This window comes from Sabethes cyaneus, chromosome 2 (assembly GCF_943734655.1).
Source record: "Sabethes cyaneus chromosome 2, idSabCyanKW18_F2, whole genome shotgun sequence".
NCBI lineage: Eukaryota > Metazoa > Arthropoda > Insecta > Diptera > Culicidae > Sabethes > Sabethes cyaneus.
In genome coordinates, this window is record NC_071354.1 from 124,126,881 (window position 1) to 124,139,737 (window position 12,857).

The following is a 12,857-nucleotide window of genomic DNA, read 5'->3' on the forward strand; positions in this document are numbered from 1 at the left end:
GACGTGCGACATACGGTTTTAATCTTGTTCTGTGCGTCACAACACGTCGCACGTGGTGCTTTGTGATGTGAAAAAATGTATTGCTGTTGCAGTTGAAAACCGTAATATTTGACGTGCGACTTTTGGGTTTATTCTTGTTCTGTGTGTCGCACGTGGTGCGCTGTACAGCGCATTAATGTGCGAACACAGCGCACCACGTGCGACGTAGTTGCGACACACAGAACAATAAAACCGAATGTCGCACGTCGATTATTACGGTTTTCAACTGCAACAGCAATATCTGATTAAATACTTTACTGGATTATCATTTATTTTTGGTAATCATGCTCCTGTGATAGGATCATAGCACTAGCCCCGCAATAATTATTGTCCTGCATTCCTGTATTGGCTGCGAAGTTTGTCCTATTAAAACAGAAGGTAGAGTTTCGATAACGGAATGTAGCACCTAGGCTTTGCTTTACTCTTGTGATTACTAAAAATTGATCATGATTGCTAATGGTTATTTAAGATTATCGTTGATTACTGACAGATTACCATTGATTTCCTGATTAATTTGTATTCTCTGATTACTACTCACTTATACGCCTTAAGCGGAAACCGTAGCTAAACCAGCGGGGTGGTGTGGCTGTCAAACTACATACATTGTACATGTCCCACTCATTAGTTTTGGTACTTTTGGTTCTAGTGCCTACTTAAAGGTTTATTCATTTTAAGACTACTGAAACTAATTAGAAAGCAGTTAAACACAGCCTTTTAGCTATAATTTAACTAATTCTAGCTGTTATTTTCAGTATACTGGCTGGTTCCAAGTTGTCGCCGTCCATGGATGTTTAGTCCGCTAAATTTTGACAATTTCACACCCCTGAGCTAAACATAATATATTGCAGCTAAAGCATCGATATTTCGCATATTTCGATATTCACTATTAGCATTTTTGTTTTTGCTTAGATCCAATCTAGGTTCGCCCTAATTCCAATCGAACGGCTGTCAAAACGTTTGTTTTTGCCACCCCATCGGCAGACAACCATGTTTTCGCCGCCAACATCTCGTGTGTGCAAAAATGAGATAGCATGTCAGCACTACGTTTCACTCAACTGCCAGCAGTCTGATTTGGGCCCGCAGTCAAATTTTGACCCCCGGACATGATGTCGCTGACGTTTACTGCAGTTCGATATAGAGATGTGGATGGGGTGATTTTTGCACTCAGGCTGAACTTAGTTTTGCTCTGGGTTGAACTTTTTAGACATCTGGTTCACTCTGAGTTTTTTCACAGTTTCAACCCCGCTGTAAAGCCTCTAGTACAGAGTTTCGAGCGAAGTGAAAATCCCATACACGGACAACCCGAAAATGTTTATTCATTGGTCAAGTTGCCAAAATACTCGATACTATCGATACGATCGCGTACCGATACAAGAGGATACAAATATCGCCCATCCCTCCAACCGGCCAAACGCCTAGGTTCTAGGCCAAACGTAAGAAAAATTTTTCTCTATTCTCCGTGCTCCGTGTCCGTGGAATTGCAGCTGTTAGCAAATTCGTGATAAATAAGTCTCTATCTGTTCCAGTAAATACTATCCGATCAACGGAGACTATGTCCCGTTTACCTGCGAAGTTACTGGGTTTCCTATGCTTATAGTACAATTTTAGAAGCAATTGAAAGTGAGATTTTCCAGTTTACTATTGTAAACTTAGTCAGCTCCGTCAATGAGCAATGTCACCGTACCACCAACAGCAGCGAAGCGAAGATCCCAAACGGCTAGTTACCAGCTAGTTATCGCACCGAATCAACATAAACGATACTTGTGGATTACTCTGTTGTGCCGATGTTTGTGGATAATCGTTGTGTATTGCAAAGCGCGCAACCAAAGAGCCAAAAAAAATCAAGCAGACACAAGCAATCGTTACGGTTAACTATCATTGGTTGGTTGTGGTTCCCGTAGCCTGCAGCAGCTAAAACTAGCCAAACGATAGTGATTGCAATCGAACTTTCCTTTCATAACGACACCGTCAATACATGGGCACGTGATCATTCCAGATAAGGGTCATACGCCCAGTTGTACGAATATAATAATTATTGCTTCCACCAAACTACCCCATATAATGGCAACGTCCGAATCAAATGACAATGGGCCACCGGGTGGCAGAATGCAGACGCTTGACTTTGGACCAAACAACAGAATTTCGCAGTTAGCCGAAAGTAGCTGCAGCAGCACATACATACAACCTTCATCATCGCCTGGTGTTCCAACGGTAGTGACTATGAAAGCAATTACCATTGGTTCAGGAATTAGTAAGAACGGGAAATTCAGCAACAAATAGCAAAACGACATCCGCCACCGGTGAGAAAAATACCCAGTCCTGAATCGCTCTACTCTACAGAAGAAATATTTAAGGAACTGGCTTTTCAGCATAATTTATTGTAGGTTAATTCATGTAATTCCAGTCGATGCAAAAAAATGCACTAGAATAATGATAAGGTATGACAATAACTTACTATAGCTTTCACTCACCTTTAAAAGCTGAGTTGATTTTTCTAGGGAGTTTATTTTCCACGTATGGGTGGTCTACCCCCTTTCAGAGCCCATTCACCAATTAACAGAATCAAAGAGCATCTGGCAGAAACACTGCCAATGCGCTCCTATTTCAATAACGCGTAAAATATTTTTGGCTAATGGGGTGGTTTTGTAAAGTATTGAAGTTCGAAGAATACCCGTTAGCCACCATCAACAAAACAAAACGCATTTATATTTGTTGAGCCCTTTGTACGGCGACAACATCATCGACTATAGAAAACCAACTGTTCAGTGACATCTGTCATATATTCTGTACTTCCGCTACGTGATTAATAAATACGTTTTTTATTCCTCGTTCTCTTGTTCAATACTACACACGTGTTTAATTCTATCTTCGCTGATCCGGTATAATTCCACTGTAGTAACTCAGAACAGGTTATAGGTCCAGTTCATTTTTTTCCCGATCAGTTGCGAGCGTGTGTCGGATCGTTTTTACGGAAAATTCAATACGATTCGATAAAGTTTTGTCGCGAAATTCGTGCGTGTAAAATCGGTCGGTCTTACTGGTGTATGGCGAAATGGAGTGGGCAAGAGTTGTCAAGTTGAATAACTCTAACTATTCCGCCTGGTGTTTTGCTGTCCAAGCACTCCTTCGGCGTGAGCAACTATGGAAATATGTTGCTGGTAATACTCCAGATCCAATAACGGACGCTTGGAGAGAAGGAGACGAGAAAACACTGTCTACTATCCAGCTATTAGTAGAGGAAAGCCAGTATAACCTGATTCGCGATAAAACAACGGCGAAAGCCACCTGGGATGCACTCAAACAGCATCATAATAAAACTACGCTCGGTCAGAAGGTAACGTTATTAAAACAAATCACCAACCAGGACTACAAGTTGGGTGATAATATGGAATGTTATCTGACAAGTATTGAAAAACTGTATGCCCGTCTCGAAAATTCTGGTTTCGAAATGTCCGAGTGCTTGAAGGTTGCATTAATTCTGCGCGGTCTTCCCGAAGAGTTCAATCCTTTGACCACGGCGTTGGAAGCACGGAATGAAGTCGAGCTCACTTTAGAATTAGTGAAGGTGAAACTGACCGATGAAGCTGACAAACAGAATAAGCAGCGGGGCAACATAGAGGAACAAGCTCTGCGAGTCGCATCGAGCCAGCAGCAGTCAAAATCGTTTACATGTTTTTTCTGCGGGAAGCAGGGGCACCGCAAGCGAAATTGTAAAAGGTTTCTGGCGGAGAAAAGTGCTGAAAATAAAAATCAACCGAAGAAGGCTAGCGAAAAAGCCAAAACAGTGCGCGAAAATGACCCAGGAGTGTCATTTACGTTTATGGTGCGATTCGGTGATATCGGCGCGGGTGCGTGGTTAATTGATTCTGGTGCGACGTCACACTTAGCCAACAATGAAAGTTTATTCGTGCGATTGGATAAAAGTGTGCGTCCGGCAATTTCGGCTGCGGACGGAAAAATACTCCGTACAGAAGGCGTCGGTGATTGCAATATACAGTGCGTGAACGATCGCGACGAAATCGTTTCGGTAACATTGACGGATGTAATTTTCGCTCCGGATCTTAAAGGTAACCTTTTGTCTGTATCGAAATTGTCGAGTAAAGGTGTGCAAGCCATATTCAATGAAAAGAAGTGCACATTGATATATGGGAAGAAAGTCGTAGCGGTGGCAGATAAAGTTGGCGGTCTGTATCGTTTAAATCTTCCTGATGAACATTCAATGTTAGTGAGTGATAAACATCATAACGAAAAATGCCAGCATATGTGGCATCGCAGACTTGGCCACAGGAGTCCTGATGCCATGAAGGAAATGTTACGTAAAGATTTGGTTACTGGAATGTCGATCAGTGAGTGCGGTGTTAGAATGACGTGTGAGTGCTGCATTAAGGCGAAAATGGCTCGTCCATCCTTTCCGCAGGTTGCAGAGAAAACCTCTACGGCAGTGCTAGACATAGTGCACAGTGATGTTTGCGGACCGATGACTACCACTCCCGGTGGCCGTAAATATTATATGACCATGATCGATGATCATAGCAGATATACTACTGTATACTTCCTTAAGGAGAAGTCGGAAGTGGAGGAAAAGATTCGAGAGTACGTCAGATTCACCCAGAACCAGCTAGGCAAGAAACCGAAAGTCATAAGATCGGACCGAGGAGGTGAATATACTAGTAAAAGTATACGTGAGTTTTATGCGCAAGAGGGAATTAAGCCTGAGTATACTGCGGGCTATGCTCCCCAACAAAACGGCGTAGCAGAGAGACGGAATAGAACCCTCAACGAAATGGCTTTGTGTATGCTGGTGGATTCGGGGTTGCCGCGACGCTTCTGGGCGGAAGCAGTGAATACAGCTGCTTATACGCAAAATAGATTACCATCGACAGCTGTTGATAAAACGCCGTTTGAGCTTTGGTTTGGCAGAAAACCAAATCTTACGAATTTGAAAGTTTTCGGTTGTACTGCGTTCGTCTGGATTCCCCCTCAAAAGCGAAAGAAATTTGAGGTTAAGGCTGAAAAATTAACCTTTGTAGGTTATTCTTCCGAGAACAAAGCCTACAGGCTACTCGATATCCGTACTGGTAAGATAACCATTAGTCGGGACGTACGGTTTGTGGAATATGAAAAGCTTCCGTATTCCGATGATGCAACACCACAAACAACAACAAGCCAAGACAGGAATGAAGAGGTACTGGTAAACTTGGAAACTTCATCAAGGAATGCTGTTTGTACAGAAGTTGAGCTAGTGGAGACCCTTCGTGATCAGAACGATGGATCGGAAGATGAATACTTCGGGTTTGATGAAGAGTCCGCCTGCCAAGGTTTTGCGCCGGTTCAGGAGATAAGCGAAGATCCTGTCGAAATTCGACGATCAGCAAGGTCGAACGCAGGTGTTCCGCCTGAAAGGCTCATACAGACAATTGGCCTCGCTGTAGCAGCAGTTTGTGAACCGAGAAGTTATACGGAAGCCATGCTGAGTCCAGAGAGCGACAAGTGGAAAGCGGCAATGGAGGAGGAGATGGTTTCGCTGCAGGAAAATAATACGTGGGTGCTGGCCAAGCTACCTGCTAGTCGTAGAGCCATTGGATCGAAGTGGGTGTTTAAACGCAAGGAAGATGCTTCCGGAAAAGTTGTGCGTTTCAAAGCCAGGCTTGTGGCGCAGGGCTTTTGCCAGAAATATGGTAGTGAATACGACCATGTTTTTGCACCTGTTGTAAAACAGACTACGTTTCGCACTGTTTTGACACTGGGAAGCAACCGAAAAATGAGTGTGAAGCATATTGATATAAAAACTGCATATTTATACGGTGAGCTGCAGGAGGAGATTTTTATGCGACAGCCTCCTGGGTACGAAAGCAAGGATCCAACCGAAGTCTGTCATCTCAATCGGGCGCTGTATGGTTTGAAGCAGTCGGCCCGTGTGTGGAATCGGAAAATCGATGGCATTTTAAAAAGCGCCGAGTTCCAGCAATCGAACGCAGATCCTTGTCTCTACACGAAGCGTACCAGCAGTGGATATGAATACATTCTAGTGTATGTAGATGACCTCATCGTTGCTTGTCATACTGAACAGGAATATCAGTCTCTGGTGAAAATTTTGAAACAAAGCTTTAAAATTACCGAACTCGGTGATCTCACGTGTTTTCTAGGAATTCAAGTGCGCAAGGAAGCTGATGGTTACGTTCTGAACCAGAAATCGTACATAGCTAAGACCCTGATGCGATTTAGGATGGAAAATGCGAATATTTCACGGGTTCCGATGGCGTGTGCTTATTTACAACAACAGCAGGAGGAGATAGAAGACTTTAGTGATAAAGAACAATATCAAAGTTTAATTGGTGCTTTGCTGTACATTGCTATAAATACCCGTCCTGATATTGCGATTGCTACTTCCATTCTCGGACGGCGTGTATCGAAACCAACGAAAGCTGACTGGACTGAAGCCAAGAAAGTGCTTCGTTATTTGAAGGGAACTGTTAACCACGAACTGCGCTTGAATACCGACGGAGAAATGAAACTGCTTAGCTTTGTGGACGCAGATTGGGCAGGTGAAGTCTCCGATCGTAAGTCTAACACAGGTTTCCTGTTTAAACTGGGAGGAGCATTGATCGTGTGGTGCTGCCGTAAGCAAACGAGCGTGGCATTGTCAAGTACCGAGGCCGAATACATCGCGTTGGCTGACTGTTTGCAGGAGTTGCAATGGCTTCGCAAATTAATGGCTGATTTGGGTGAACCTATAGCATATCCTGTTGAAGTGCGTGAAGACAATCAAAGCTGCATCGCCCTTACAAGTACAAACAGGGCTTCTCGTAAATCTAAACACATCGAGACTAAATACTGCTTCGTGAAAGATCTTGTGGGTAGCGGTGTTGTTATTATTAAATACTGTCCGACGGAGCGGATGGAAGCAGACATTCTGACAAAGCCGCTGGCAGCGGTGAAGCTTCGAGAACTTCGGGCGGCTATCGGGATCAAGTCGACTGAAGTTGAGGAGGAGTGTTGAGCCCCTTGTACGGCGACAACATCATCGACTATAGAAAACCAACTGTTCAGTGACATCTGTCATATATTCTGTACTTCCGCTACGTGATTAATAAATACGTTTTTTATTCCTCGTTCTCTTGTTCAATACTACACACGTGTTTAATTCTATCTTCGCTGATCCGGTAAAATTCCACTGTAGTAACTCAGAACAATATTTCTGTGGAGTGCCCTAATTCTGAACTCTGGGCATAGTTGGCAGTTTGTTTCTGGAAATTGGGTTGTAGATTGAGATTGTTGACTTCAATACAATGAGATTGTTCATGGGGTTATGGAGTGGAAAACCGCAGTACATCGGTACGAAAGGTACGAAATATCAACATACTCGTATAAGCAGTAGAGATGGTCGGGTAGCGGAAAATTTGCCCGAAACCCGCACCCGTACCCGTACCCGCCGGGTTCGGTTCGGGTTCGGGTATTGAAAACAAATAATTTGCGGGTTCGGGTCGGGTACGGGTTCTCAATTTTTGTTTTTGAAACCGGGTACGGGTCGGGTCGGGTATCTCCTTTGACCACATTTAACACTAAAGATGGTCGGGTACCCGGCCCGTCCCGTACCCGTCGGGTTGCGGTCGGGTTAGGGTATCAAAAATAATAAACTTGCGGGTTCGGGCCGGGTACGGGTTTTAAATTTTTTTCTCAATCGGGTACGGGTCGGGTTCGGGTATTCAAATTTTCATACCCGACCATCTCTAATAAGCAGGTCGGAAATGCTTACAAGTATTACTGACGTTCAGTTCTATTGATGAAGTTGATGATGATAGATAGTGGTTAGTTTAATTTGTTTTGCTTTCTCTTTCATTCAAAGCTTGATAAGTTGATATCAGAGCTGCCATAAATACAGATATTTGTGCATGCATAAATTTGGGATCCTACCGTTTTCTCCGGAGTATTTAAATTTCTCGATCTAATCTTTTAAATAACATAAATAGTTTATGGACTACTTTAAAATTCAGGAACATTAGTAGAGCCAGAAATCACAGCAACTGAAATAATTGATGGGTCCCAAATTTATGTATGCACAAATATCTGTATTTGTGGCAGCTCTGGTTGATATTATATATATTATATATAAATAGTGTCGCCAGCACAAAATTGGAGTTCGGAATAGGGTAACCAACCAATTTTGGACCCCATCAGCAGCTGTATCATAATTTGGACACTTCCATTTGATTTTGCTGTAAGTGTCCAAATTATGTACAGCTGCTGAGAGGGTCAATAAGTAAAGGCGACAATAGGTGTAATGTACGGTATGGAAGAAAAATTGCTTGCCGTTTATTCCGAACTCCAATTTAGTGCTGGCGACACTATAATTTAAATATTATTTTCAATATTGTTCGTACCATTTCATACGATTAATGAGTAAACAATGTATTTCACAGGTACCCTACAGTAGATCAGCAGCATCAGGTGGCTGTACAAATCCTAGATTTATTTCCACAGCTTGAAAAGACTCGTGTAGCGCCAACTGCTCCAGTTGAGGTTTACTCTCTTTATTTATATTACAACGTATGTTTTCATAAACTTCTTAACTTTCAGTCGTGTTTTTTTTGGCGCAACGCAGGTAGCGAAATGGGGGCTCATACTGGTATGGTCTATAATCGTATACGTAATATCATTAAGCAATTACCACCGGAAAAGCGTAGATATCATCGAGCATCTACATCAAAAGTAGACTCCGTATCAACGGAGCTGATAGAACGAGCTCAACTTTTGCGCGCTGTGCACGCATCGCCATCCGAAGCAGAGCGTATTTGTGATGAAATGTCTGATTGCGTAGCTCTGCTGAAATTGATGCTTGAAGAAAAACAATCTGCCAAAGCGATTCTGGATATGTTTCCGCACTTGTGTGCATATAACGGACTGGTGGTAATAACTTATTTTCATTAGTTAGCAGTTTTAGTATTTATCTATCTAACTCTGCGCTTCGATTTCTCTTGTTAATTATACCCCGTTCGAACAAAATTTGAAAAGGTTTTGTATAGACATTTGTAAAGCCAATTAGGGGAACGTATACGTTTTGGCCAGAGTGTTATTGGCCACTTGCGGCAAAATCAAATGGAAGTGGCCAGTAACATATACGCCTAACGCTCTGGCCAAAACAAAACATTCTCGAGTTATGTAGAAATTTGTGTTCCATTTGGAAGGAAGCCCCCCCCCCTTAGACCTTCCCCTGCTCTAAAAACTCATGCATACAAATTTTCACGCCGATCGGTTCAGTAGTTTTTGAGTCTATAAGGAACATGCGGACAGAAATTCATTTTTATATGCTTGCCCCGTACATAACTTTTTCAAATTTGGCTATACTACCAAATAAGTAGAATCGGAATAAAAAATTATCCTAATTTTCTCTATCTTAATTTCATTTCCAGATTAAGAAAGTGTATAAAAAACTCTTTCCCAACAGAGCTGAAGGTCTTAAAATTGAATACGTATTATCGCAATGTTTGTACATGTCGAATAAATTTGCTCAAGTAGAAGACGGTAAGAAAGCATAACATTTAATCATGTTCAAATTTATACTCTAGTTTTCGTTTATAGATTATATTCGAGGATGCTTGAGAATAATCTACCATATGCCAATCAGGGGACTTAAACGAGGATTTTCCGAAAGCTGCATGACGATGGATCAACAGGCAGCTTCTGTTTTGATACGGTGGGTTGAGGTAAAACAAATATGCAGTTGTATAAGACATTGAAATGATACCTTTTTTGTACATTTCAGGAAAGCTTAAATACATATCTATTGTCAACTGTTAACCACTCGCTACACATGATATGCGTCGGGTATCCTATGAAAAAGGGAAATACGCTGTAATTTGTTCAGACCAAGTAATAATTGAAACAAACAATTCGGCCCATGCGGTCGACATTTTTTTCAAATGCCATGAAGTGTTTGGGCTGGACGTGCCACCTACGTTGAACATGTTCTGGGATTTTTTGGCTTGTACTGTGTACAAGGCAATCCCATACAGTAAACGAGCAACGGTCAACAGAGTCGTTCAGAAATTTATAGAGGTTTCGAATGCTTCTGTCTCTTCGGGTTACGAGCCCTAGTTACATGTAAATTGTTTCGATATTGTTTTTCGTTCAATACATTAAATAAAACAGTAAATGTTAAATAAAACTGCTAAAAAATATGACTGCAGTGATTCATTTCCTTAAATTTCATATAGCGAATTTGTTTATTCAATCCGGGTTGAAACTGGATGAATTTTTTGTGTTCATTTGCTCCTATCTGACAGATAAAATTCGTTCAGTTCCAACCCAGATTGAATAAACAAATTCGCTAATAGTTGATTTTAACTCAAAAAGTTCTTCAAATGTACTCAAAAATAGAGTAAAAATATGGCATATTATACTCTAAAACTGAGTAACGTTATACTCAAAATTGAGCACCAATTAACTCAAGAAATGAGTAGTTTTTTATACAAATTTTGAGTACTAATAACTCAGGTTTTAATTCGACTAGGGTTACTCAAATCTGAATGTTAGTCAGGTTACCCTGATTAAGGGTTGTTCCACTTTCTACGCTGGTGAGTTGAATCTTACTCTTTTATGAATTAAATTTTTTAAGCGTGTAGGTGTCCCATAGGTCGCTATTGAATGTCATACTGATCGGACTTTTAGTTCAAAAGTTATGTATAAAAATACGAAAAATGTGGAACTTTATTATCTCATAGGTCCCTTAACCGATTTGAACAAAATTGATTGCATATGAAAGAGGATCCTTGCAAACCCTTAACTTCCAAATTTCATGACGATTGGATTTGTAGTTTGAAATTTACATAAAGAAATGTAAAAAAATTGTATTTAAAAGATATTTTTGCAACATATAAACATTAATTCAATGAAAAACATCACACATTTTATTATTATTTGAAAATTACTGCTGAGATCTATCAAACGAAACCGAGTTATTTAAAATCGGACGGTTCATTCAAAAGTTATTCAAACTTTAACACTTAAGCACCGTATATTAAACCGTTAAAACGTGTGAAATCAAAACATATCAATCGAATGTTGATTGTATCCAGCTTTTTACGCGCTATAATGGTGGTCGCTATAAATTGTGTTCGTAATATGCGAACAATCTTTTTGACAACTCGGCATACATCAAATCTGGCTCTCTTCTCTTGCAACACTACCGTGCTCTTTCTTTCATTTACGTCAAAGAAGGAAAGCAAAACTGTGCGAAATGTAAGCAAAACTATTGCCTTCCTTCTTTTGCGTAAACGAAAGAAAGAGCAACACTGCCGTACAGGAGAAGAGTGCCCAGTTTTGATGTATGCAGAGTTGTCAAAAAGATTGTTCACATATTACGAACACAATTTATAGCGTCCGTGATTATAGCGCGTAAAAAGCTGGATTAAATGTGTGTGATGTATGTATATATGTATGTATGTATGTATGTATAAATGTATGTATGTATGTATGTATGTATGTATGTATGTATGTATGTATGTATGTATGTATGTATGTATGTATGTATGTATGTATGTATGTATGTATGTATGTATGTATGTATGTATGTATGTATGTATGTATGTATGTATGAATGTCTGTCTGTATGTGATGACAATTTGAAATTTTTAAATTTGCAATGGAATTCAAGAAAAGTGAGAAACATGTCAATTGTCTGAAGTTTTTGAAGCCTCTTGTGGAATACGAACTCTGAAATTAAAGAAAAGAAAAAACTTTTATCGACTAAACTCCACTATTTAATATTCATTCGCGACAGATACGTATACGCTTTGAAATAAGACACTGATGAAGCCTGCACGTCGTAGGCGAACTACGTATCTGTTGCAAATAAATATTAAATAGTAGGATTCAATCGAAAAGTTTTTTCTTTTCTTTGATTTCAGATTTCAATTGTCATTTTCTTCACTTGCTGTCACTCACAATCGTACAAGAAAAGCAAAAAGCGAAGAAAAGCAGTTAATTCAATCATGTAGGTATAGTGGTGTATAGGATTAAAAATACTAGTGAGTTGATTTTTCCAAATAAATTTATACAAATTTCAAACAAATTTTGTGCATCAATAGATGCTCTATTCAATCAATAGATATTAGAGCTTAGAAATGCTATATATAAAAAGAAACTACAAAAATGCAAATATCTGTATTTGCTCGAATAGTCAAGCATCATTGAATGCATTAAAATCAAAAACTCACACTTCTAAACTGGTGTGAGAATGCATAAAACTGTTGGAAAAATTTTCCTGTCGCAATATGGTCAACCTCTATTGGGTTCCTGGTCACTGCGGAATCAAAGGGAACGAAACTGCTGATCAATTGGCAAAGAAGGGTCATCCATGCAGTTCATAGGACCCGAACCCTTTTTTGGACTATCTTCATGTGCCCTTAAAATGGAACTTAGGAATTGGGAAAAACTAAAGGTACAGTCTAACTGGAATATTACCTCGAATGCCCGGCAATCAAAACGTTTTATGGAGCCAAATGCTCTTCAATCACAAAAACTATTAAACCTTTCAAAATCCGACTTGAGCACATACACAGGTTTGATAAGAGGACATTGTCCTTGTAAGTACCAGCTGAAACTCATCGGCAAACTTAATGAAGCTAACTGTCACTTTTGTAATCATGAGATTGAAAGCTCCGAACATTTGTTGTGTTGCACTATATCATAAACGACGTAGATATCTTGATAAGGGGCTGACTCAGCCCTGCGATATTTGGAATGCTGTTCCTAATCAGGTGATAAATTTCATACGAAATGCATCACCTGATTGGGATAAATGCCGACAGTAGTTGAGG